This window comes from Macaca mulatta, chromosome 14 (assembly GCF_049350105.2).
Source record: "Macaca mulatta isolate MMU2019108-1 chromosome 14, T2T-MMU8v2.0, whole genome shotgun sequence".
NCBI classification, from domain to species: domain Eukaryota; kingdom Metazoa; phylum Chordata; class Mammalia; order Primates; family Cercopithecidae; genus Macaca; species Macaca mulatta.
Genome location: NC_133419.1, coordinates 3,713,228 through 3,740,429, shown reverse-complemented (window position 1 = coordinate 3,740,429; position 27,202 = coordinate 3,713,228). Strand labels below are relative to the sequence as shown.

Below are 27,202 nucleotides of genomic sequence, written 5' to 3'. Positions count from 1 at the left end.
AGGGGGCCGCTGTCGAGAGGTGAGCAGATGTGCTAAAGCTGCTTCTCCCCTGGGATCATTTGTACATCCCAGACTCAGGGAAAGGGCTGAGAATTGGTCCTTGGGTCAAGAGCCGATTCCCGCTAGGTGTAGAGAAATCCCTGGAGTTTTTAGCAGTGAAGTAGGGCTTCTAAGGCAAAAACTGCAGACCCGAAGAGGAGTCGTCTGGGTGAGAGGAAGGAGTAGAAAAATGAATGAGGCATTCGGCTGCTTTTCCTTTCAATGTTTGCTGAATTCCGAAATTGGGAGGAATAGAAGGTGAAAAAGCTAGGCCTAAGAACTGGGGGCCAGGGCCCACCAGGGAGAAGGATGCTGGTAAACACCAGGCTCTCAGTTGAAAGTGCTGAGGGCTACATTCTAGAAGGAAAGGAGAACTGGAGTTAGAATGAGTCCTCTCAAAACTACAACCCAGCCTTGACTCAGCTAAGTCTCTGACTGCATTAAGGTGACAAGGCTTCCCTCTATCTGCCTAACAGAAGAAAGGATAATCCTCTCTGAAAGAAAATAACATTATCCAGAGTCTCCATAATTTTTTTGGAGACAGAGTCTCCCTTTGTCGCCCAGGCTGCAGTGCAGTGGCATGATCTCTGCTCACTGAAAGCTCCGCCTCCTGGGTTCACGCCATTCTCCTGCCTCAGCCTCCTGAGTAGCTGGGACTACAGGTGCCCACCACCACGCCCGGCTAATTATTTTGTATTTTTAGTAGAGATGGGGTTTCACTGTGTTAGCCAGGATGGTCTCGATCTCCTGACCTCGTGATCCACCCGTCTCGGCCTCCCAAAGTGCTGGGATTACAGGCGTGAGCCACCACGCCTGGCCATAATATATATATGTATATCCAATGGCTGACATTCTATAAACAATTACTAGTCATTCCCAGAGACAGTACCATGGGTTGGAAAACAAAGAGAAAAAAACAGTCAATAGAAACAGATCCGTGGATGATCCAGATACTGGAGTCAGCAGTGAAGAACTTAACAATTATTAGTATGATCAAGAAGGTAAAAGGAAAACTGGAGAAAGCAGCTGAAAAGATGGAGAATTTCAAGAAGCAATTGAATGCAGAAGAGAATCAATCGTAAACTCTAGACGTTAAAATCCAACATCTACAATTAAGGACCTCAAAGGTACATTTAAGATCAGATTACATGTAGGAGATGGATAAGGAAATTGGAAAATTGGTCAATAAAAAAATGCACAAACTGAAGCATAGACAGAAGGATGAATGGAAAACACAGAAAGGACACATATAAGACACACTGAAAGGCTCTGACATGTATGTGAATCGAATCCTAGAAGGAGAGAAGATGAAAAATAGGGCAAAAGTATTACATACATTAATCCTAAACTGACAAGACATGTAAAGCCACAGACTCAAAAAGCTCTATAAATCTCAAGATAAACACAGGGAAAAAACATAGCTAGGCACACAAATACTGAAAACCAAGGACAAATAAAATTTCTAAAGCAACCATAGCAAATGGCCATTATCTACAATTACACTGACAGCAGTCTTTCAAAAGAAACTAGATAAGGGATGTAACAAAGAAAAAAGAAAGTAACTACCAATCTGGAATCTGTACCTCACAAAAATATCCTATTAATAAGGCTAAATGGTGACATTTTTGGAAAAATCAAAGCAGACAATCTATCACCAGCATGAATTCTAAAAAGGACTTCTTTTAGCAAAAGAAAGATGATCCCACAAAAAAAATCTGGAAGGAGTAAAAAGCAAATGGAAAATAAGTGAGCAAGTAATAAAGAACACGAAGATATAGGAGTGGTGAGTTTCTAAACATGTTACCAAAGCTAGGAGACATAGGGGAAGAAGCTGACCTGATGACATAAATGAAATATAATAACATCCCCTATACTTTAAACAAACAAACAAACAAAAAACCCTATAAGCAAAGTTGAAAGGAGATAAATTTGAAAAAAAAAAATCCACATATTTGTAACTTATGATTGAGTTAAAAGTACCTATTATATTATTATAAATCTACAACACAGAAATCCAAACCCAAAAGCCAAACGGGTACAATCCAACTGACAATTTGTATGACAGGGAGTCATTGATGGTAAAAACCCATCAACTGTAAGGAAGAAGAAGGAAATTTGCAGCTGCATGGTCAGGAGGGGGTGACAACACATGATGGGTCCCCACTGTTTCCCTCCAATACAACTGCCCTGGTCCTCAGCTTTCATTTTTTGTTTTGTTTTTGAGATGGAGTCTTGCTCTGTTACCCAGGCTGGAAGGCAATGGCGCGATCTCGGCTCACCACAACCTCCGCCTCCCGGGTTCAAGCGATTCTCCTGCCTCAGCCTCCCGGGTAGCTGGGATTACAGGCATGTGCCACCACAGCCAGATAATTTTTGTATCTTTAGTAGAGACGGGGTTTCACCATGTTGTCAGGCTGGTCTCGAACTCCTGACCTCAAGTGATCCACCATCCTCCTTCTCCCAAAGTGCTGAGATCACAGGCATGAGCCACTGCGTCCAGCTGCTTTCAACATTTTTTGAGAGAGACAGGATCTCACTCTGTCGCCCAGGCTGGAGTGCAGTGGCATGACGTGACCTCGGTTCGCTGATACCTCCACCTCCCAGGCTCAAGCAATCCTCCCATCTCAGCCTCTCAAGTAGCTGGGACTACAAGCACGCACCACCATGCCCAGTTTGTTTTTATATACCTTTTTTGTAGAGACAGGGTCTCACTATGTTACCCTGGCTGCTCTTGAACTCCTGGGCTCAAATTAGCTCCTCCCAAGGCACTGGGACCACAGGCATGAGCCACCACACCTGGCCAAGCATCGTTGTCTTAACCCTGATTAGCCTAATTGGGCAGCTCCTCTTCCCTTCCAGCCACTGACATCTAGCCTATGAGAACGAAGACCAGTGAACCACTGCCCAGTGATGGTTCCTCAGTGCCCTTGTGAGATACTGCAGTGAGCCCTGTGTCTACTCAGGGGGAGGCAAGAGGGAGCAGACAGGGGCAGGAGGCTGGCGAACTACCCAGAAACCAATACCATCACAGGGAAAGCATCACCAGGTCCTGGTTGCCATTGTGAAACCTTTGCTTCCCAATGCACTAGACTCAGCATCCCTCCCTCCACACTCCCCACCACCCTGCACCGTTACCAGAGTCCCCAGGGATCTCTCCTGACGGAACAGATACTGATCGGCCTGACCTGCCGTATTGAGGACACGCCCCACAGCAGGTCTCTCCATGGATAGGAGCTCAGTCCGCGGCTCCTGGGTAAGATGCTGCATCCCAGTCTCACCTGCGACGTGCTGCTCCTAGGACATGGGGCCGGGCTCAGGTGTAGGAGCCAAATTGACACTGGGGGCTCTGTCCAACAGCCAGTGAAATGGTGGGGCTAAAGGAAAGCCATGCCCTTACCTGATACTTTTTTTCAATTTTATTTTATTTTTAAGACAAAGTCTTGCTCTGTTACCCTGGCTGGGGTGCAGTGGCATGATCTTGGCTCATTGCAACCTCTGCCCCCTGGGTTCAAGTGATTCTCCTGCCTCAGCCTCCTGAGTAGCTGGGATTACAGGCACCTGCCACCATGCCCAGCTAATTTTTGCATTTTTAGTAGAGACGGGGTTTCGCCATGTTGACCAGGCTGTTCTCAAACTCCTGACCTTAAGTGATCTGCCTGTCTTGACTCCCCAGTGCAGGGATTACAAGCATGAGCCACTGTGCCCAGCCCCTTGCCTGATACTTGATAAGGGTTTTACACGTTTATTATTTCATTAGGCATCACAAAACCTCATAAGAGAAATGAGCTTATTTCAGAGAACAGATAAAGGAAAAGCTATGCAGACAGCACAGGGTCCGCCACTCCCGGAACAAGGCCGGAGCTGCTAACTTTGAATCGGAAGCATTCACCAGGACCCTCCCTTCCCATCACCATCCAGGCTCACACGGGGGCAGACGGAGCACCCACTTGCCCAGCAGAGATGCGCACTCTAAGCTTCCCTCCACCAAGCGGTCAGGAAATAGACAAAGCCAGATACAACTCTCCATGGCGGTCGGCACTGCAGAGGGGAGTATGTGTGGGGGTTTCACAGTGGGCCACTATTTATATCTGTATGAATCAGCAGCCTTAAGCTGTTGCTGAAAGCTTAAGCAGTTCCTGTATGTTTAAGAAAGCAATGGTTAAATATATGCCCTATTTCATCAGCAACGTTATAGAATAAATATTTCAACGATACCCTGCTAGGTTGACTCTGTGCTAAGAAAACCAAGAATTTTTATTAAAGACGACCCGTCAAAGTGAAGAAAGCCCTGCTAATTCTTACAGATTAGGTGCCTAATAGGAGCAGGTACCACCTGGAAACCAAGCTGTGTAATAAGGAAATAGCATGTTCACAGAACATGACTCTTCCAGTGCCTGCTGCCCCACCCCATGCGTCTATAATCAACACCAAGCAGACACGCACCTGTGAAAAGTCAGACGCTTAAAGCCTGGTAGAAAAAACATGTGAATCTAATCATTCCCACTGTAGAACTTCATGCTTGTGTTAGGTTGAAATATAAAAGCAAATCCACTACAAACGACTGGCAGGAGCACCCTAGTGAGAAGAAAAGCCAGGTTTGCACAGGGCGTGCCTACTGGATGTTACGTGAACATGAACTTGAGAGGTGCTTGACCTCCCCTGCTTGCCTTGCCGTGTGCATACAGCACTAACTTCTTATTGTCCAGGATGTGTAAAGCCATTATTCTCATGGTCTGTATTGCTAACATCCTATAAATCTGCCACAAATACAAAATTAGCAATCCTGAGCTGTTGCTCCTAGGAGAAAAGCAGGGTTAGGTTCCTGAGAGCCTCTGGTCACACCCTCATCAACCCATCAATACATAACCTAGTTTTATGTGTACTCCTGATTAAAGACACTTTATTTACACATATTGTTGACTCATTAACATTGTTTTGGCTGGGTGTGGTGGCTCGCACCTGTAATCCAGCAATTTGGGAGGTTGAGGTGGGTGGACTGCTTGAGCCCCGGAGTTTGAGACCAGCTTGGGCAACATGGTGAAACCCCCTCTCTACCAAAAGTACAAAAATTAGCTGGGTGTGGTGGTACGTGTCTGTAGTAACAGCACTTTGGGAGGCCAATGCCGGCAGATCCTTGAGCTCAGGAGTTCAAGACCAGCCTGGGCAACAGAGTAAGACTCCATCTCTACAAAATACCAAAAAAAAAAAAAAAAAAAAAAATTAGCTGGGCATGGTGGCGTGTGACTGTAGTCTCAGCTATTTGGGAGGCTGAGGTGGGAGGATCACTTGAGCTCAGGAGGCAGAGGTTGCAGTAAGCCAAGATGGCGCCACTGCACTTCAGTCTGGATGACAGACTGAGACCCCGTTTCCAAAACAAAACAACCAAAACAAAAACAGTGCGCTCACGGCCAATGATTATGACTCAGACATGAATGAAGTTTCTCTAAAGTGTGTTTTCTTCATGAGCACATCACAGCCTTCTCGCACTTGGGAACCCCAGACAGCACTGCAGCACCATGACAGGGGGCCGTTCTATAGAGCAAAACCACCAACAAACAGCACACAATTTCAAAACCCATGGCACTAAAGACATGGCAAAAAGGACACTTGTTTAGGGTACAAGAGGTGAGACCAGAAGGCAGAGCGTGGCCCCATTCAGCCTCAGCTGGGCACCTGCGGGCTGGATGACTCAGACTCTCCACCGCTCTGCATAGCTGCGAATAACAGTGAAGGCGCATGAGCTTTTATATTTCAGTGTTACAAATAAATTTTAGTGAGTAGGCAAAATCACAAATATGGAATCTGCGGATAAGGAGGACGAACTGTGCAGAAGTGTGTGGCGTCCACGGTCTGACCCACTCGAGCTGGAGGAGGCATCTGATCCTTACTTTCCACCAATAACCACTCGTCTCTCTCCTGCCTCCTGGTGGATCCCTTTCTACCTGCTTAAAACAGGCAAAAACCAGGGATCAGAATCTCTACCACATGACATGGCGCGGAAAAAAGAATTCCAGGCAGACACACATCATATGCTTGCCAAGGCATCTCAATATGTTAATTTCTTTGTTTTAAAAAAATAAGGGCCTACAGTAATAAGAAATAGACTTCAACGCAACACATGGAGACAAAAGATTCTTTGTAGCTATTTTATAAACAATAATACTTCCCATTGTGTTAAAATAAATAAGAGTCCCTGAACGCTGACTCTGAATTCCATTTAAATATTCATGAAGATTCTGAACTCGATCTCCAAAAAAGATTTCACAATAAAATATTCCATTTATCCCGTGTCTCTTGCTCTGCTCCCAAGGTCATTTCACTGCCTGGTGTGATGGACTTGAAAGCCATAGGAAGCACGGGAGACTCCGCTTGTTCTATGTGACCAATGAATCTGGGCCAGGTTGGGACTGATGGGGTCTGAGATGGGGAGAGGGCAGGTGAGTCAGTACAAGGCAAATAACCCCACAGAGCAAGCTATCTCCACAAGCAGTGAGTTCCCCATCTCTGCAGGGGTTCAAGCAAAGGCAGGCAAGATCTTAAGGAGATGGAAATTCCCATTAAGACACAGGCAGGGTCCTGGTGACCTTCAAGGCCAGTGACAGTTCATTTTATGTGTCATCTTGACTCAGTTCCAGGGTGCTCAGAGTAAACCGTTATTTCTGAGTCTATTTGGGAGGCTGTTCCTGGATATAGCTGGGAGAATGTTTCTGGATCCGCATTTGAACTGGTAGACTCAGAAAAGCAGATACCCTCCCCAAAGTGGGTGGGCCTCATCCAACCCATTGAAGGTCTGAATAGAACAAAAGGCAGAGGAAGGGGGCATCAGTTCTCCCCAGTTGACTGCTGGCGCTGAACACAAATCGTTTTCTGCCCTTGTCCTGGCATTTACACCACCAGCTTTCCCAGGTCTTTGGTTTGCAGATGGCAGATTGTGGGACTTCTCAGCCTCCGTAATCACATGCGCCAATTCCTTATAATAAATCTCTCCTCATTCTCTTTCTATATATATGTATATATTTATATATGTACACATATATACATGTATCTTATTGGTTCCATTTTTTTCTAGAGAACCCTGGCTAACACAAGGCCTGTCGACACCACCGACTGCATGCCCTGAAACCCAGAGAGACAAGAGCATTGTCACGGATACCTGTTCCCATCAATGGACACCCCAGCCATGGAGCTGCCCCCTCCACCATGCATTCCAAAGGTGTCTAGAAGGGAAAGAAAGGCTTGTGTGCTTGAAGGGGGAAAACTTGAAGGCAGAGATCTGAGACAACTGGTCAACTCGCTACAAAGCCCTAATTCAGTGCAGAACAGGCCCTCGTGGCACACCTGGCATGGATCAAGGGCTGCCCAGGACAGTCCTAAGATGCATTTGTTGACATGAGAAACAGAGCATGATTGCCAGAACAGCCTCACCCCCAGAAGATGCGGCAAAGGTCTACTGCTTGCTTTTATGTGGAACACGAGATGGAATCACAGGGCCTCAGAATGGAGGAAAAGCACGTGGTAACAGAAAAAGGCATTTGTTTCAAAGCTGATTCCTGTGGGGAGAGGAAGACTAGGTGGGAGCACAGGGGGTCCTCCCCTAGAGGAAGAACCAGACCCCTCCAATGGGATCCATGGGGCAGAATGAGGACTAAGGGAGAAAAACTTGCAAGCCTGGCAAGACATGAGCACTGATAAAGGTGCCTAGGGCTGGAAGTTAAGAGCCCACCTACGACTGTGAACCTGGACAGGTGGTAGGGCTGCCTTCAAACTCCCACACCAAAAGCCTACACCAGAGGAGAGAGGCAGGAAGATGCGCACACTGAAGAACGGTATGGGGTGACCTGAAAGTGACTCCCCATCTCTCCTGGGAGGGTGGGGCTGGCAGAGTCAGGGAGCAGACAGATGGTAATGCAGACCCTGGGGGAGTGCAGACCTATGGAGATGCACAGTTGTCTTGTGGAGAGAGAAGCTGGGAGGGTACTTCTGCTTCAACAAAAGAAGCAACACCACCCACAGGACACGAAGAACAATGTGCCCAGGGGCTTGTCACTTCCTTAATCTCTAGTGTGAGTTCCAGAACTTGTACCTGAGGTCACCATCTGTTAGTGGTGTGTGTATCGTAAGGAAGCCTGTGGTGTGTGCATTATCACATCTGCAAAGGCAGTTTTGCCATGTAAGGTAATATGTACACAGGTTTGGGGGATTAGGATGCAGATATGTTGGGGGGACGTTATTCTAGCAATCACAATATTGAAAGCAGTTGGATCCTGGGTGACTACAGAAACGTGAGCTGTAAGTGCCACAGACAGTCACTGAAATGACAGCAGTGAGTAGGATGCTGATGAGGACGCTCAGCTGGTGTGAGCAAGCCCTGTAGAAAGCCAGAGAGTAAACACCTTCAGCTTTGAGGACCACATGGTCTCTATCACAGCTCCTCAACTCTGCCCTTCCAGCACAGCAGCAAACACAGGCAACATTTCAATGAATGGGCATGACTATGCTCCAGAAAAAATGTATTTACAAAGATAAGGCTATGGGCCAAGTGCAGGACCTATTGTGTAAACCTCAATGCAGAATATTTTCTTGGTTCCAATCATTCAATATCTCCCTGGATGAGGATCAGAAAGCCCTGCCTTCTGCCTCCCTGTGGAAGGAAGCATGTCCTTCCCACCCCACAGATGTCAGGATCTGCCGGTGCTCTGCTCCCTCTACCCAGACAACCACAATGTCTCCTTTTGTATGGATCCTGGGACACAGAAAAAACTGGGGCAAATCGACAGTCAACCTTTAGATGCAGTTACCAGATGACTTGAAGCCACTGGGAATGTGGGGGTGTTTGTTATGAGGCATAACCGGGTCCAAGCTGACTGATGCAAATAGAAAGTGTTAGTTATTAGGATTGTATTGTTTTAATGCTATTCCAGCACCTTCTCTGTTATCTCACCTGGCCAGTATGAGATGCTGAACCTAAGGCAGTCTCAAGTCACTGCTAGGTCTGGATAGAGGTCATTGGTCTCAGAGGTTGATCTTGCAAACATAAATGCCTTTTCTCTTGTATTTCTTTCTTTTTTCTTTTTCTTTTTTTTTAAAGACAGTGTCTCACTCAGTTTCCCAGGCTGGAGGCTGGAGTGTAGTGGCACGATCATGGCTCACTGCTGCCTCGATCTCCCAGGCTCAAGCAATCCTCCTGCCTCACCCTCCCATGCAGCTGAGACTACAGACACACCTCACCACACCCAGCGGGTTCGTTTCTTTCTTTCTTTCTTTCTCTCTTTCTCTCTCTTTCTTTCTTTTTTTTTTTTTTTTTTTTTTTTTTGAGATGTGGTCTCACTATGTTGCCTGGGGTGGTCTGGGGCTCCTAGGCTCATGCAATCCTCCTGCCTTAGCCTCTAAAAGTGCTGGGCTACAGGCATGAGTCACCATGCCCACCCACAAATGCATTTTCTGAGTACAGGCACAGAAGCCATCAATGGATAAACAGATGCACAAAATTCAGCCACGAAAGGGAATGAAGCCCCAACACACACTAACACATGGATAAGATTTGATCACACTATGCTCAGAGAAAGTAACCAGACACACACAGCCTCATGTTCCATGATTCCATTCACATGACATGTCCAGAATAGGCAAATCCATAGTGACAGAAAGTAGACTCGTGGTGCCAGGGGCTACAGGGAGGGAGGTTTAGGGGAGGCTAGTGAAAGGGTTTCTTTTTGAGGTGATGAAAATGTTCTAAAATTGACTATGGTGATAGTTGCACAACTGTGAATATACCAGAAACCCCTGGACTATACCTGTTAGACGAGTGAACTGTATGGTCTGTGAATTACATCTCAATAAAGCAGTCTTTTACAAGGACAGCACACAGCACTGGGAAACCAGCGCCAGGGATGTCCGTCTATCCCTCCGCACAGCCCTCAGAGGGTGGCAGCTCTGGGGCACCCTGGACCACAAGTCAGAGTTGCTGGCGTGGCCACGGCAAGTCAGGAAAGGGAAACCGAAGAGGCTACAGAATCACCTGCCCTTGTATTCTCCTTCCTGGTGGCGACGTTATCCACCAGTCACCGGGGCCAGCCCTTTGTAGGTCATCTCTAAGCCCTCACCCGCCGTTCTGAAACGGGCAAGAGAAGGTGTCTGGATGCCAAGGACACAGCTATAATTAGAGACCACTTAGTGGTGCACAGGGCAACGGCAAGGTGCTGGCGCCGAGCGTCTGTCAGAGCAATGAGTTCTCACATCCAGAAAGCCACTGCCTGTTGCTGAAGGGCCAATCTCTTTTGAGCAGAGACACCCTTCTCAACGACGCTTATTATTTTTCCAAAGTGAAAATCATCCTAACATTTTTTATAAAGAAAGAAAAACATCACTCATTTTCAAGCCTGCAGAAATCCTAGCAATTCGAAATTAGCATAACAAATATTTTTTTAAGAAACACTGGAAGAGCCTCCGTGTGCCGTATGTATTACCGATTTCAATAAGCCCACTCTAAACGTCTCAGAATCACCATAATCTCTATGACACGGTATCTTCCATCGGAAATGAGTGGAAACGTCTTTTTCAAGCTGAAACTGTGATGTTCTGAGAAGAAAAGAAAACATTTTGCAGACATCTGGTTCTGGACAAAAGCATTGCTTCTGCCTTAGCCATGGAAATCTACCCCTTGGGGAAATCTGAACAGCTGAAACTACGTTCCGTGGAGGAAACAAAGGCAGTGTCTCTGATAAGAGCCATGGGAAATATTAATTTCCAGATGCACTCGTTTTTATCTTAAAATCTTGTCCTATATAAAGCAAGGCCTCATCTTAGACACTCCGGGAGCCAGAAGGAATAAGGGGTCCTTCAGACCCCCTCAGCAGCAGAAGCAGCAGGGCTCTGCCGGGTCCGTGCACGTGCGGTCCCGCTAGGGGAAATGGATGTATGGAAACTGTCCAGACCAGAGGCAGATCCGTGCCCCTAAGACTTCAGACCAATTCCCAGGAAACCATCTCTGTTTACAAAGATTAAAGCCAATTTCCAAGTCAGGCATCTGGGCCACACCTTCCCATGGTGTGAGTAGAGATCCACCCCCAAACATTCAGTCTTCTGCAAGCATTGATCAAAGCAAATGCCAGGGTAGCTATGAAGTGGCCAGGCCTCAGAGACCCCACGTGGGGACCACCTGGCAGGGCAGGGGGCTCTCCTAACTCCACCCCCTGCCTAGGCATGTCATGCCTTCCATATGATATTGTCCTGGTGGATGCCACAGAAATCAGAAACTATTGAAAAGCACAGCATACCACTCCACATGGATTAGCATGGCTGCTACATATCACACAGCTCCTATGGAAAACAGAATGGTGGCTCCTGGAAAAATTAAAAATAGAATTCCCATATGACCCAGTAATTCCACTTCTGGGTCTATACCCAAAAGAATTCAACCCAGAGACTCCAACAGATATTTGCACACTCATGTCCACAGCAGCATGATTCAAACTAGCCAGAAAGGTGGGAGCAGCTCAGTGTCCACCGGCAGACGAATGGATGAGCTCAGTGTGGTCCATCCATGCAGTGGAATATTATTCGGCCATGAAAAAGCAATGAGATTCTGACACAGGCTACAACGTGGAGGAACCTTGAGGACACTGTATTGAGTGAAATAAACCAGTCATAAAAAGACGAATACTGTAGGATTAAACTTAAATGAGGTCCCTAGAGCTGTGAGATTCATAGAGATGGAAAGTAGAATGATGGTTACCAGGGGCTGGGGGAGGAAGGAACAAAGGGTTGGTGTTTAATGGGGACAGAGTTTCAGTCTGGGGAAATGAAAAAGTTCTGGTAGTCATGGCGACACCATCCCATGAATGTGCTTAATGCCACTGAAGAGCATGCTGAGAAATGATCAAAATCGATAAATTTTAGGTTATGTGTATTTGACCACAGTTGAGAAAAACATGAATTTCTAAATTCTCTTGAAAAGCAGGAAGATCTGACAACAGTGGGTATGTGTATTTATTGCAATTTTTAAAAAAGCAACAACAGACCAGGTGTGGTGGCTCATGCCTGTAATCCCAGCACTTTGGGAGGCTGAGACGGGCAGATCACCTGAGTTCAGGAGTTCAAGACCAGCCGGGCCAACATGGCGAAATCCCGTCTCTACTAAAAATATAAAAATTAGCTGGGCGTGGTGGCACACACCTATAATCCCAGCTACTCTGGAGGCCGAGGCAGGAGAATTGCTTGAACCTGGGAGGTGGAGGTTGCAGTGAGCTGAGATCGCGCCACTGCACTCCAGCCTGGGCGAGAAAGAAAGGCTATGTCTCAAAAAAAAAAAAAAAAGAAAGAAAAAAGAAAAAGCAACAACAACAGCTGGGCGCAGTGGCTCATGCCTATTATCCCAGCATGAGCTGGGAGGTTGAAGTGAGAGTATAACTTGACCCCAGGAGTTCGAGACCACCCTGGGCAACATGGCAAAACTCACGTCTACAAAAATATCAAATATCAAAAAAATGAGTGGTGTGTGGTGGCACACGCCTGTAGTCCCAGCTACTCCATAGAAAGATGCAGGAGGATCACTTAAGCCTGGGAGGTAGAGGCTGCAGTGAACCATGAGTGCGCCACTGCACTCCAGCCTGGGCAACAGAGCAGGACTCTGTCTCAACAACAACAACAACAACAACAACAAAAACCAGCAGCGGCCGGGCGCGGTGGCTCAAGCCTGTAATCCCAGCACTTTGGGAGGCCGAGACGGGCGGATCACGAGGTCAGGAGATCGAGACCATCCTGGCTAACATGGTGAAACCCCGTCTCTACTAAAAAATACAAAAAACTAGCCGGGCGAGGTGGCGGGCACCTGTAGTCCCAGCTACTCCGGAGGCTGAGGCAGGAGAATGGCGTAAACCCGGGAGGCGGAGCTTGCAGTGAGCCGAGATCGCGCCACTGCACTCCAGCCTGGGTGACAGAGCCAGACTCCGTCTCAAAAAAAAAAAAAAAAAAAAAAAAAAAAAAAAAACAAACCAGCAGCAACAACAATGCCCACTGCACATTAAAACCAGGTAGTCACTTCCTGCCGCACACTCAGGTTTCTCACCCCAGGTAACGGAGGCCCGTGCAGCCGGCCGGCCTCCCTCCTGCTTCTCAGGCCGCCTCTGCTTCCCAAACAGCCCAGCCCTGCCCAGGGTGCAGCCTCAAACACAGGGGCTCTGCCCGGGAAGCAGTCCTCGGCCGTCCCCACCCTGCCGCAGGGTAAGCACCTTGGCTTTCTGAAGCCAGAGGAGATGATGCTCCCCAGGAAGGTCACTGGGTCTCAGACTAAGTCACCCCCAAATAGCATCTCCTGGCATTCACTGCAATTATAAGACCAAATTCCATCAACTCAAAGCCACCATCAATTAAAGGAGGCTCCTTATTTTATGCCCCAATGATAAGAGAGAAAACGCTGTCACTGAATATTTCCAATACTATTGATTACAATATACAAGAGGCAAAAGAGAACCCCCCTTAGATCAGCTGAAATGCCGTGTGTGGGTAAATCATGAGTGGTGCGATTTTCCTCCCGGAGGCCAGTGGGGCCGTTCCAAGGGGAGGACCTCCTCGCTGGGGAATGTCCAGTGCCCAGGTTTTCAATAAATGGGGGTTGGATGATGGACACAGCAGGAACATTAGGTAACAGTCAGGGACCAGCGGGACAGGGGCGGAAACCTCCCAGGGTATAGCGCCCAGAAACAGGGTTTGTTTCTCAGGAATCAGAATCTCAGAGTGGGTCTTCCTGCCTCCAGGACACACCAAACTCACAGGTGTGCTGGGCACAGGTGGGCGCCGAAAGGTCACGTGGGCTTTCTAGAGCTCCAGCAGGAGTCTCCTGAGAGCCTACTGACTCTCGAGAACTACGTAGCCATGTGGGAGCCAAAATGTGTCCCCTCACCCGAGGGCTGGGCCAGTGTCACAGATATTCATCCCCAGTGCGGATGAACAAATGACCCCGACGGTCACAGGAGCACCCAAGATGGGCAGGACTGTCGCCGTTTCACAGACGCAGGGCCTGGCACTCAGAGGGACGTTACCTAGGAGACGAGCTGGTCCGGCTTAGCAGGGTCAACCGTCCTCATAACGGGGCTTCACTTCTGGAACTGACTCCTTTCTCGAACTGCCTATGTTTTGCCGGGGAACCGCAAAGCAAACTAAAGCAACGCAGTGGCCACAGGAAGCGTTCACAGAGAGCAGGGATGGAGCAGGTGTGGAGCTAGCCGCCCTGCTTCCTCTCTCCACAGGTAAACAGCCGTGTCTATGACAGGGGCCCTCCTTACCTGCGGTTTCAGTTAACTGCAGTCTGATGCAATGTGAAAATATGAAACAAAACATTCCAGAAATAAACAATTCACCTGTTTTCAATTGCGTGCCATTCTGAGCAATGTGATGGAATCTTGCCTCCTGTTGCTCCGTCCTGCCCAGGATGTGAATCATCCCTTTGTCCAGCGTGCCCATGCTGTCTAGGCCACCCACCCATTCGTCACTCAGGAGCTCTCTCAGTTCTCAGATTGAAAACACAGCCCATACATGGAGGGGTCTGTGCTATCCTCCGTTTCTGGCATCCACCCAGGTCCTGGAACACAGCCCACATGGGTAAGAAGGGTCTGCTACAGTCTCATTTTGCAGATGGAAGAACCGAGTCCTCAGTTTGTAATTAGCCCCTATCACATGGTAAGCCAGGAGTGAAAGCGAGAGTGGCAGCCAAACGGACGGGTTCAAGGACACCTCTGAACCATCTGGAATCCATCTCCGGAGGTCACTCCCCGTGGGTCACGCTGACCTTTCCAACAGCCTAAAACCTAAAACCACAACCGATTCTATTCTGACTTGGACATGAGGTCTTTTCTGAACCTGGGATGCTAACCTGTTATTTATTTAATCAGCAAACACGTCTACCACGTGCCAGGCCCCGAGCAGGACAGCTGACTTGAATGCAGACATGGATAAAACAGACTCTGTCCTAAACAGACACTTTCCAAGATCTGAAAGGCCTCCTCCGAGAGAGCAGCTTAGGAATGTTTTAAAACTCCATGTTCTGAAAAGCACAGCGAATCTCTGCCCCGAGTTCCTCGTCATGAGAGCGGGCCTGTTACACCGCCTCCGCAGTGGTGAACCGTTCCAGGTTAAGCAGGGATTTGGAGGTGCCCATCATGAACAGCCTCGGGTTCACACCTGCCAGGGACCATGTCTTTCCCCTGCCTGTCCCCGCTGCACTGGCTGAAGTGGGCACCATTCCTAGAGGCCCACGGCTGAGGTCTCACACGGATTGAAATCAATTTGGCCACATTAATGTCTCAGTTGGCTGAGATTTCTCTCTCTCCAGTAAACACCATTCCTTAAATGCCAACTCTGTGGAGCTTATTCTCAAAATGTTCAAAAAAAAAAAAAAAAGGAAAAACCCATGAAGAAGAATCACAGCACTAAAACCAATGAGAGAGTTTTCAGATACCTTTAAAGCAACAGGAGAGGTCAGGCGTGGTGGCTCACGCCTGTAATCCCAGCACTTTGGGAGACCTAGGCAGGCAGTTCACCTGAGGTCAGGAGTTTGAGACCAGCCTGGCCAACATGGTGAAACCCCGTCTCTGCTAAAAATACAAAAATTAGCCGGGCGTGGTGGCGGGTGCCTGTAATCCCAGTTACTTGGGAGGCTGAGGCAGGAGAATCACTTGAACCCGGGAGGCGGAGGTTGCAGTGAGCCAAGATCACACCACTGCACTCCAGCCTGGGCAACAGAGTGAAACTCTGTCTCAAAAAAAAAAAAAAAAAAGAGAGAGAATTACATAAAAAAGTAAAACTAAAATAAATAAGGCAACAGGCAAAAGAAGCAAGACCATGTGTTTGTGTGTTTGTCTTTGCTATTTTTTTCTCTATCTTGTTGACAATCATTTTGGGCTGTAAAGACCATGTTAGCAACCAAAAGACAGAGCTGAAACAGTTCTCCGCTAAGGAACAGGTTCACAGAGAGCTGGTGCAGGCCGGGTGGGCTCTGGCCTCCTCGCTTCCCGGACCCTAACCCGTGTGTACCCTCGAGGTTCCCAACAGCCCTCCCTAAAGAACAGTCAGAGACTATAAGCAGGAAGACACCTCTGGCGACGGGTAATGCCCACCAGTACCCACTGTAAGTCCTCAAGGTGATTCAGCCAGCACCGGGTTTCCAGTTCCAAGGATCCTTCACTTCTCCTTGGAACTGACTCTTCCACCTTCTTTTCCCTCCCTGAGATGTCTTGATGGGCCTGACCTTTTTTGAAATGTCACTGCTAGCTGTCGCTTTTAAGTTGGAAGACTGAGATCTGTAGCATCAGTCATGTACTTCTGCCCTGCCAAACCCCAGTTCTCCGTGAGGAGTCGGAACATGTCACTTATCAGCCCTGGACAAGCTAAGATGCTGTGCAGGGGCCTCTGGGTTCCTCAGAATCGATATAGCCTGTGTCTAGAAGAGTTTAAGAGCCACCAAACACTAGATGCACAGGTGCTTTCAAAGCTCAAAGGAGATGGAAGAAAACATCCTCTGGGGAGAACAAGTGACGGGAACACAGAAATCTTTTGAAACTCCCCAAGTCATGTGATAACAGGGATGTGTTCGAAACAAAAGCCCCAAATGCCTTCACTGATCACTGCTGCCTGCCTGATGGAGGTTCACCAGGACCTCATTTCCCTGACAGCTCGGTGAGGCTCCCTCCTAGGTGACTTTTGGATGGTGGACAAGTGACTCTGTCATCGTCTGCCCTGGGGTCTCCCAGATCCTACAATTTCCCGAGGACATCCATGTTTCATCAGTTGGTGGCCTATGCATCTGGAGTGCTCAGAGGGCCTGGCCTTGGCAAGCGTGCAAAAGATGAGAATGGCCACCATCGGACCGTGTGCATTCTGCTATCAAAGATCACAGTCACAGTGGCTACTCCCATCTTTTGAGCACTTTATAGTGTGTATGTGTGTGCGCAGGTGCACACGTGCAGGTGTGTGTGCACCTTTTTTTTTTTCTCAAGTGGAAATAGAACATCTTTTAAAAGGCAGAGCTTAGAGAAAAAAGGTCTAGGTCAAGTCCTGGAGTTGTCCCTGTTTACTCAGGAACTGCTTCTTGTTGAGGAACACAAATCCACTCAGATGGGCTCAGTCCCAGAGGCAGAATCTCACAAAAACCTAGTGCAGGATGTGTGACCTCTCAGAAGCCAGAGGGCCTTTGGGGCCACTCTCTTCATTTGCATATGTGTGCGGATGCCTGTGTGCATGCACGTGTGTGTGCGCGCGCGCGTGCGTGAGCACGACCTGTCCATCTTTTTTTTTTTTTTTTTTTTGAGACGGAGTCTCACTCTGTGGCCCAGGCTGGAGTGCAGTGGCCAGATCTTAGCTCACTGCAAGCTCCGCCTCCCGGGTTTATGCCATTCTCCTGCCTCAGCCTCTCAAGTAGCTGGGACTACAGGCGCCCGCCACCTCGCCCGGCTAGTTTTTTGTATTCTTTAGTAGAGACAGGGTTTCACCGGGTTAGCCAGGATGGTCTCGATCTCCTGACCTTGTGATCCGCCTGTCTCGGCCTCCCAAAGTGCTGGGATTACAGGCTTGAGCCACCGCGCCCGGCCGACCTGTCCATCTTATTCTCTCTGGGTCTATATCACCTTCTCTATTTTTTTCTGGCATGTCCTTCCCTGGCTTCTGCCTCCCTAGGAGCAGAGGGCTCTTTAAAATCCCAGCAGGGGGAGAATGGCGTGAACCCGGGAGGTGGAGCTTGCAGTGAGCCGAGATCACGCCACTGCACTCCAGCCTGGGAGACACAGCGAGACTCCGTCTAAAAAAAAAAAAAAAAAAAAAAAAAAAATCCCAGCAGGAATGAGTCTCTGCCCCAGTCCCAGTTTCCCCAGGGACAAAGCAGATTGGCTCAAAATTAGCCAATCGGCTGGGGACACAGTGGGGTGAAGGTTGGAACAGAACCCAGAGATGGTTTTCAGGTGGGACCAGCATCAATGTATGTGTGGATGTGGTGGCGGGGGGTATCCTGGGCACAGCTTTAACCCCTCTGAGCCAGGAGGAGATGTGCTGAGGATAAAATAACACAGAAGGAGCAAATGAAGGTAGACTTGCTTCATGAATGTGATCCACTTAGTCAATACTCTGGAATATTGTTGAAAACAGGATTCCCTCCCCAACAAGGAAAGGCATGTTCCTGAAAAGTTACACGCAGGTCCACTCAGGGATTACTGAAACAAAAGACGGGAGGCACAGAGGCCATCGGGGGACTTATGAAAATGCATATATGTGTCGTTTTGCTCACTAAGATTTAGCCAAAGAAACAGTATTTACTGACAGCCACCTGTACAGGTCAATCCTGAGGAATGTGCTGAGCACAGGAGGTCCCTGCCCTTTGGAAACGCGGCTTCTAGTTGAGGAGATGATAAAGAACCCAGAAGGCAATGGGCAGCCAGGCGAGGACAGGGAGAGGGAAGCCCAGGAGCTGAGGAGGAGGAGGAGAGTTCCAGGCAGAGGAACAGCATATGCAAAATGCCAGAGGTCAGAGTCAGGCTAGTGGACTCCAGTTCTACACGCCTGGAGCACGGAATGCAGGGAGCACACGGCAGAGAAGGGAGGTGATGTGACAACCGCCACAGTCAGAGGGCCCTTCTTGGCGGGGCAGCTGCAGGGAGTGACATGACCCCATGTGTAATCTAGAAAGGTGAGGTGCCCAGCTGCAGAAAGGAGAAGGGTCTGGGCCACCAGCAGCGGCAGAGAAGCTGGTGGCTAATCCAGGAGAGACACTGCGGCGCCAGAACTGTGGGGTGGCAGCAGGGACAGAGGGAGGCCGATGGGCTGGAACGACCTTCCAAAGGGAGATGACAGACCCTAAGGGAACCCGGGGTGACTTTCTTTCTCATAAATAAGATGATGAGGACCAGGCTGTTCTTTCTGACTTTCCCTCCCGGGTTTTGTGTTTTGCTGGGAGCGTCTCAAGAACTTGTGCACTTCAGTTTAAAAAGAGGCTAGCTCCAACATGTTGGGAGGCCGAGGTGGACAGATCACCTGAGGTCAGGAGTTTGAGACCAGCCTGACCAACATGGTGAAACCCCATCTCTATTAAAAATACAAAAATAATTAGCTGGGTGTGGTGGTGCGTGCCTGTAGTCCCAGCTACTCGGGAGGCTGAGGCATGAGAATCGCTTGAACCTGAGTGGCGGAAGTTGTAGTAAGCTGAGATCGTGCTGCTGCACTCCAGCCTGGGCAACAGAGTGAGATTGTCTCAATAAAAATAATAATAAAACAAAACAAATAATAATTCTAAAAAAGAGACTAGCAAGGTGCTAGCAAGGTGCTCCATGTGTGGGGCAGCCTGCTTACCAAGGCCTTTCCTGAGCTTTGTTCTCCATCCAACAGCTAAACAACTTTAAGGTTTGCTGACCTGGGTCCTCCTAGTCTACCCTGATCCTACAGAACTTCTCATACCTCATTCTCTTCCCCATGATGGGCCAAGAAAGGCCCTGTCCTACCCGCAGCCCTCCCCACTGCATGGCTCCTCTCCTTTTTTTTTTTTTTTTTTTGAGACGGAGTCTCGCTCTGTCGCCCAGGCTGGAGTGCAGTGGCGCTATCTCGGCTCACTGCAAGCTCCGCCTCCCGGGTTTACGCCATTCTCCTGCCTCAGCCTCCCGAGTAGCTGGGACTACAGGCGCCCGCCACCTCGCCCGGCTAATTTTTTTGTATTTTTAGTAGAGACGGGGTTTCATTGTGTTAGCCAGGATGGTCTCGATCTCCTGACCTCGTGATCCGCCCGTCTCGGCCTCCCAAAGTGCTGGGATTACAGGCTTGAGCCACCGCGCCCGGCCTGCTCCTCTCTTTAGAGGTAGGCAGAACAACGGCCTAGAAGAGATCAAGTCCCAATCCTGGGAGGCTATAAATATGTGACCTTTGTCTTCACAGATGTCATGAAGTTAAAAATCTTCAGATGCAGAGACTATCCTGGATCATCCAGGTGGGCCCTAAATGTATCCCAAGTGCCCTTCTAAGAGGGTGATTTGATGCAGAAGAGAAGGTAATGTGACCACAGGGGTTGAGCTGGGTTGGGGGTCCAGAGATTCGTGTGATGCGGCCACAAACCAAGGAGCACCAAGATTGCCCATCGCCACCCAGAGCTGGAGGAGACGAAGAATGGTTTCTCCCCAGGGTTTCCAGAAGGAAGGCAGCCCCACCCACACCTTGATTTCAGACTTCTGGCCCCCTCAACTGGAGAGAGTCAATTTCCACTTTTTTTTTTAGATAGAGTCTTACTCTGTCACCAGGCTGAAGTGCAGTGGCACGATCTTGGCTCACGGCAACCTCCGCCTCCCAGGTTCACGCAATTCTCCTGCCTCAGCTTCCTGAGTAGCTGGGATTATAGGCGTGTGCCACCACACACAGCTAAATTTTGTATTTTTAGTAGAGACCGAGTTTCACCATGTTGGCCAGGCTGGTCTTGAACTCTTGACCTCGTGATCCACCCACCTCAGCCTCCCCAAGAATTTCCGCTGTTTCTACCCATCCAGGCAGTGGTCATTTATCACAGCAGGCCCAGGACACAAAGGCATCTCTCCCATTAGCCAGTGCCCCTCTTCCTCTGATAGTCCCCCCAGAACCGACTCAATTTTTCTAAGAGGATAAATCATAACTCCCATAAACCATTCTCAAAAGGTGTGACAGCAACACCCTGACAAGAGGCTGATCACTGGTTGCTGGAGGGGGTTTAAAGCACAGCAATGCAGTGATAACTAAAAAGATTTATGGTCTATGTGAGGCATTAAATCTTCATGGAGGGTGCAAGAAAAAAGGGAAAAAAATGGCTTTTAAAGCACCAACTTAAATGAACTAGCACCACATAGGGGTCATGGGTACTTCCTTCCTTTAGTCATAAAATACCTGCTGAGATCCCAAGTGTGCTACTTGGTGGGGAGATGATGACCCCGGGACTGGCCTCTGCCCTTCTGGAGCGTTCATTCTGGTGGGAGACGAAGATAGAGAGTTACGGGTTTGAATCCCTTCCAGGAGGCAGAGGGGCTGATTAAAAACAAGTTTGGTGTCTGATAGTCTCCAATTTCAATTTTGCCTCATGAGCTGATCAGTAAAATTGGTTCATAATATTTAAACCTGCAGAGCATTCAAGGACCATGTCACACCAATAAAGCATCTGCTCCCTATGTGTACATAGTGGATACTCAATACATGTAGTCCTCTCTCCCCTCCCCCTGAGTTCTATCTATTCATGAACTAGACAGATAGCTAACTCCACACACTGCCCAAAAATGGAGGCTGACACACTTAGACACACGACACCTCCCAGAACTACATCTGTAGGAAGACAGCAGGCTGTGTGTTGAAAGCAAAATATTGCAGAACTACAGACAACAGAAGCATTACGGTAAACTGAGAAAACTACTTAATATTCCTGACTTGAAACATATCTCCTAAACTTGCTGTTGGGGTCGCTACAGACTAAATTGTGTGTCCCCTCCCAACCCTTCCAAATTCATATGTTGGAGCTCTAACCCCTGGTGGGATGGCATTTGGATTGGGACCTTTTGGGAGTGTTTAGGTTTAGGTGAGGTCATGAGGGTGGGGCCCCCACGATAGGATTCGTGTCCTTATAAGAAGAGGTACTAGAGAGCTGACTCACTCTTTCTTTGCCACATGAGGGCACAGGGAGAAGGAAGTCAGCCCCCATGAGAAATGGAATCAGCCACAACCTTGCTAGGACTTCCAGCCTCCAGAACTGTGAGTGATAAATTTCTGTTGTGTAACACCTTCCAGCCTACAGCACTTTGCTATAGCAGCCTGTCTTCATCTGTTTCGTGTTATAATAATAATATATAATAATAACATGATAATACTGGAGAATGGGTAATTTCAAAAGAAAAGACGGCTGGGTGTGCTGGCTCATGCCTGTAATCCCAGCAATTTGAGAGGCCAAGGTGGGTGGATCATGAGGTCAGGAGTTCAAGACCAGTCTGGCCAACATAGCAAAACCCCGTCTCTACTAAAAACACAAAATTAGCCGGGTGTGGTGGCAGGCGCCTGCAATCCCAGCTGCTCGGGAGGCTGAGGCAGGAGAATTGCGTGAACCCAGGAGGCGGAGGTTGCAGTGAACTAAGATCATACCATTGCACTTCAGCCTGGGCGACAGTGAGACTCTGTCTCATTAAAAAAAAAAAAAAAAAAAGGAAAAAGAAAAGAAAAGAGGTTTATTTAGCTCATGGTTCTGTGGTGTGGGAAGTTCAAGGGCACCGCCTCGGTTTCTAGTGAGGGTTTCTGTGCTGCTACACAACATGGTGGAGAAGGTCACAGGGGAAGTAGACACATGCAAGGAGGAACCACATGTGAGGGGTGTCCTGGCTTTATAACAAGCCATTCTTATGAGAAGAAACCTATTCCCATGAGGACTAATCCCATCTAGAGAGTGAAATCTCACTCACTACTGGAGAACACCACCAAGCTATTCATGAGGGATCTGCCCCAGAACCCAAACACCTTCCACTAGGTCCTCCCACCTCCCAACACCCCCACATTGAGAAATCAAATTTCAACATGAGATTCGGTGGGGACAAGCAAGCCATATCCAAACCCTAGCACGGCCCCAGCACACTAGCAGAGTGTCATTTCCACTTCACTTCTAACAGATGAACTTGAGGACTTACATTCAGGGACAGACACTTCTTCAGGATGGAAACAGTGGATTATAAGTATCTCACCAAGCATCAGTTGCACCCTGCTCTCACCTTTTGCATTTCACAAGCCCCTCCTCCTTAACTGGGCACCAAGCTGTACCAGGTTAACACTGCCACTTAGTGGCCAGCTCAAGAAATTACATGGAGCCATATGACCAGACAGGGCTTTTGCCTGTTCACTTAACATTTGTTACTGAGGGTTCTGGGTCTGGTGCTGGGCACCAGGAGAATAAAGATAGATGGGAAAGTGCATCCCTCTCAAAGCACTTTAAAGTTTAGCTTGGGAGACTTATGCATGAACCATTCATTGTAATACAATATATAAAAGGTACCCATCAAGTACTGTGGGAATCAAAAGAAAAGCTTCCTGCAGAGAAAGCACTTCGGCTCTGAGGGGTGGGAAGGAGTTCACCTGGCAAAGGTGGTGATGGTGGAGCAAGCAGTCCCACCTGGCTGGAGAGACATCACATCATTGAGAAGATGGTGTTCAGTCACCGACGTGTTCAAAGGGGTCTGTCTGTGTCTAGGGGAGATTATATCCCCTGTTGGAGGCAGCCCAGCAGCAGAGAGAGTGGCTAAGGCACTTCTTAGATAAACTCAACAAGGAAAGTGTGGCCATGCTAGGGAAGGCACCTATGGAGCCCCTTGCACATGAAACTGGCTAGGACTACAACTCACTCTGGTGTCCTTAGGTGGAAACTCAATTGGATGCCCAGGCTCGAAGCACCTTGAGAACTGGGGCTCTGACCAGGTCAGTAAGCAGGTCAAACCGAGGAGGAACCAGGAGCTTTTCCCATGCAAGGAGAGATGGCAGTGGGTCCAGATTTAGGGCACAGCAGATACTCATGAGATGAGCAGGTGGCAATACCCCTGGGCGGCGGGGACAGGGGCTGAGGAGGCAGGAGAAGAGCCTGGGCCAGAAGGATGGCAAGCCCTGAGCACTGTGGAGCACTGACCCCGAAATGCAGTCTTGTTTGCAATAGCCAGTGCCAGATCAGAAGATGGAGAAGAGGTAATATTAAAGATTTTCTCTAAACAAATGAAATCTAACTTTTACAGCAACAATGTCCTGTCTGGATGGATGCTTTGAAACGTTTATTGTTCTACATGGAGTACGAGCTGCTCCCCTCCCACCCAACCCCTTCCTCACTACAGGGCCAACCACATCCCACGCCGCAGTGCTTTTTCAGGTGTTTGCTGCCTATTTGTAAATAGCACACATCTGATCATCTGTCTTGATTTCCTTCTGTTTAAATATTACTTATTGACTTCCTGCCAGGGAGGATGAGAATTTCACTCATTTATCACACAGCCCAAGACAGCCATGGCCCCGCTTGGTTAAATCATGGTTCCTGTGTTTATGCTATTAGGGCTAGTTACATCTTGTCCACAGCAAGGTAGGCAGTCGACTGCGATTCTATTTTCCTTGAGTAAATAACAGCCACATTTTCAAATCTGCCTTTCTATTTACATGTAACGAATTTATCACCAAGTTCTGACAGAGGTGTAAATTGCAGAGCGCAGGTCTCCTCCTGTGAGGTGCAAACACATCCAGCAATCTGTTGCCTGGGTTTCTGGGCCACCCTTTCCCAGAGCCATCCACCCTCCTGTGCCCACCTAGGTCAATGCTCCACAGTCATTCCAGGCCCGGCCTCTGCCGGGTGCCAGGGCCCTCCCCAGAGTCCAGGTCTTCCTGTCCCCTGGCTCACTCCCTCTCTGGTGAAGCTCCTCTCCAGGAGCTTCCTGAGAAAGCAGCATAGGAGGGGCTGATTCGAGAAAACACGCATCTGAAACACCTCTGGGACCCTCTGATTTGCTAGAACACTGGTTTGGAAGGTTTTTCCCACTGCACTTCCCATATGGCTGCTGAGAGGTCAGACCCCAGATCCTCTACGTGCAACCTGACTTTTCTCTCTTGAAACTTTTAGGATTGCGTTTCTGTTTCTATTCCCTGAGTTCTGAGCTTTTAGGACCCCCAGCCTGCCTGGGGGTGTCTTCTCACACCAGGGCCCTTTCAACTGGGAATCTCACATCCATCTGCTCAGAGGCTTTATCTTGGATGATCTCTGTTTATTTCTCCCTCATTATTCAGATGCCGAACCTGCGAGATGACTCCTCGAACTCTACCTGATTCCAGGGCTCTCTTCCGCCTCCTTGTGTTCATCTCCAACATTACTGCTATGCCACTTTTTTGCAATCATTATTGATCTTCATGACTTTCTCAAATGCTCCCTGTTTCACAGATGCTATTATCTTCTCTTACTGCACTGAGGATATTAGGTAGGGAGGGCATCTCCTTTGGAACTTCCCTTCTGTGTTGCGGGAAGTCAGGGAACCCAAACAAAGGGACCAGCTGAAGCCATGGCAGAAGAGCATCAATTATGAAGATTTCATGGACATTTGTTAGTTACCCAAATGAATGCTTTTATAATTTCTTACCCCTGTCTTTACTGCAGTCTCTGAACACAAATTGTGAAGATTTCATGGACATCTATCACTTTCCCAATCAATACTCTTACAATTTCCTATGCCTGTCTTTACTTTAATCTCTTAATCCCGTCATCTTCGTAAACTGAGGATGTATGTTGCCTCAGGACCCTGTGATGATTGTGTTATCTGTACAAATTGTTTGTAAAACATGTGTGTTTGAACAATATGAAATCTGAACCTGAACCTGGAAGGGGTCAGGGAGGTTGAGTCTGGGAAGGGTCGGTTAGCGGAGACGGAGGGTGAACCTGGGAAGGGTTGGTTAGTGGAGAGGGTGGTTGAGCCTGGGAAGGGTTGGTTAATGGAGAGGGAGGCTGTGAAGGAGAGGACTTGAGGTCACATTCATTCCCACCAAGGGCTGTAGATCCAAGATGTAGGAGAGCAGCTCCTTGTGGGCTGGAAGGGTGAATCCCTAAAAGGATGTTCTTTTAGGGCATCCTAAAAGAACAGGACAACAGTGATTTTCAGGGAACAAAGGAGATAACCATAAAGTCTGACCATCTGTAGGGCCAGGCAGAACAGAGTCGTATGTCTCTTCTTGCAGAAAGTGAATAGGAGAAATATTGCTGAATTATTTTCTCAGCAAGGAATAACCCTGGGAAAATGAATGCATTCCCAGGGAGAGGTCTCTAAAATGGCCACTCTGGGATTGTCTATATTATGCAGTTGTAGATAAGGGATGAAATACGCCCTGGTCTCCTGAAGCATCCCCAGGCTTGCTAGGGTTAGGAAATTCCAGCCTGGTGACTTCTAGTCAGACTGGTTGTCTGCTCTCAAACCCTGTTTACTGTTTAGATGTTTATCAATGACAACATGTGCCCAGCAGGACATGGAACCTCGTTAGTAATTCTAATTTCACCCTGGCCTTGTGATCTTGCTCTGCCCCCATTTTCCTCGTGATATTTTATTGCCTTTGAAGCATGTGATCTCTGTGACCCGCTCCCTATTTGTACACCCCTCCCCTTTGAAAATTGCTAATAAAAACTTGCTGGTTTTGTGGCTCAGGGGCATCACAGAACCTGCCAAAATGTGATGTCACCCCCGGAGGCCCAGCTGTAAAATTTCTTTCTTTTGTACTCTCTTTATTTCTCAGACCGGCTGACACTTAAAAAAGAACCTGCATTGAAATATTGGGGGCTGGTTCCCCTGATACTTCAGTTCCCCAAATTGTCTTGGTTTCTGCCTGGAGTATTCAGTTCTACTTGTTTCATGTCTGCCTTTGAGGTGACAGCTTTCCTTCAATGACAGGTGATTCTCAGCTGCTTGTCTCCATCTTGTACTTGAGGCACTTACACAGGGGATGGAAATTTTGTATGGGTGCCTCTTGTCAACAGGAGGACTTCCCTTGGGGCACTTTGCTGGGGAGATGAACCATGAAATCCTTGGAGGACGCGTTCCAGTCAGAGTCCACAGCAGTGCAAAGGTCCTGGGGTGACCATGTGTTTTCTGTGCTTGAGAAAAGCAAAAGTGGAGGCCCGGGAGGCTTGAGCAGAGGGAGGAGGTGATGGGAGCAGGCTGGTGAGATCAGCAAGGCCCCCACCAGGCTGGCTGTGGTTCCTCCAAGGCCCTGTTTTCAGCCATGCCTATGGCCTCATGTGGAAGGGCCAGACCTCCAATATCCTGAGCTCCAACAGCTTTCAGCCCTTCCTGCTGCCAGTAGGGATGGTTTTCTCCAGGCTGCCACCTCATCACAACCACTTCTTCATTTCACACAATGGAGCCCAGGGCTGTGTGCCTGCCAGGCCTTTAGCACCACAAAGATGAAGGAGAGCCTCGACCTGCACATACCTCACAGGACCCAGCCACAGACCTGTCTGAGTGCATCAGGGCAGGTGGGCGGGGCTGACCTCAGATGGCTTTGCTTAGACAGACAACAGAATGACTTTAGACTCCTGAGACACTAGGTGACCACCTCAGGTGCAGGTGCCTGGGGTTGCAGCACCGCTGAGTGGGACATTATGGGGGAAGAGCTGGAGGACTCACCCTTCCAGCCCACA

General features: G+C 48.5%; 2 protein-coding genes across 16 annotated transcripts in view; one reads left to right on the top strand and one right to left on the bottom strand.

The window, feature by feature from the left end:
- SHANK2 (SH3 and multiple ankyrin repeat domains 2) overlaps positions 1-27,202 on the bottom strand; it is a 671,410-nt gene that overhangs the window by 458,450 nt on the left and 185,758 nt on the right. The gene's annotated exons all lie outside the window — the stretch shown is intronic.
- The window catches only part of LOC144334053 (uncharacterized), a 30,583-nt gene continuing 12,698 nt past the window's right edge, over positions 9,318-27,202 (top strand). The window contains exon 1 of the mRNA XM_077961818.1: positions 9,318-12,102. The gene's annotated coding sequence lies outside the window, so the exon portion shown is untranslated. The remainder of the gene's footprint in view (positions 12,103-27,202) is intronic.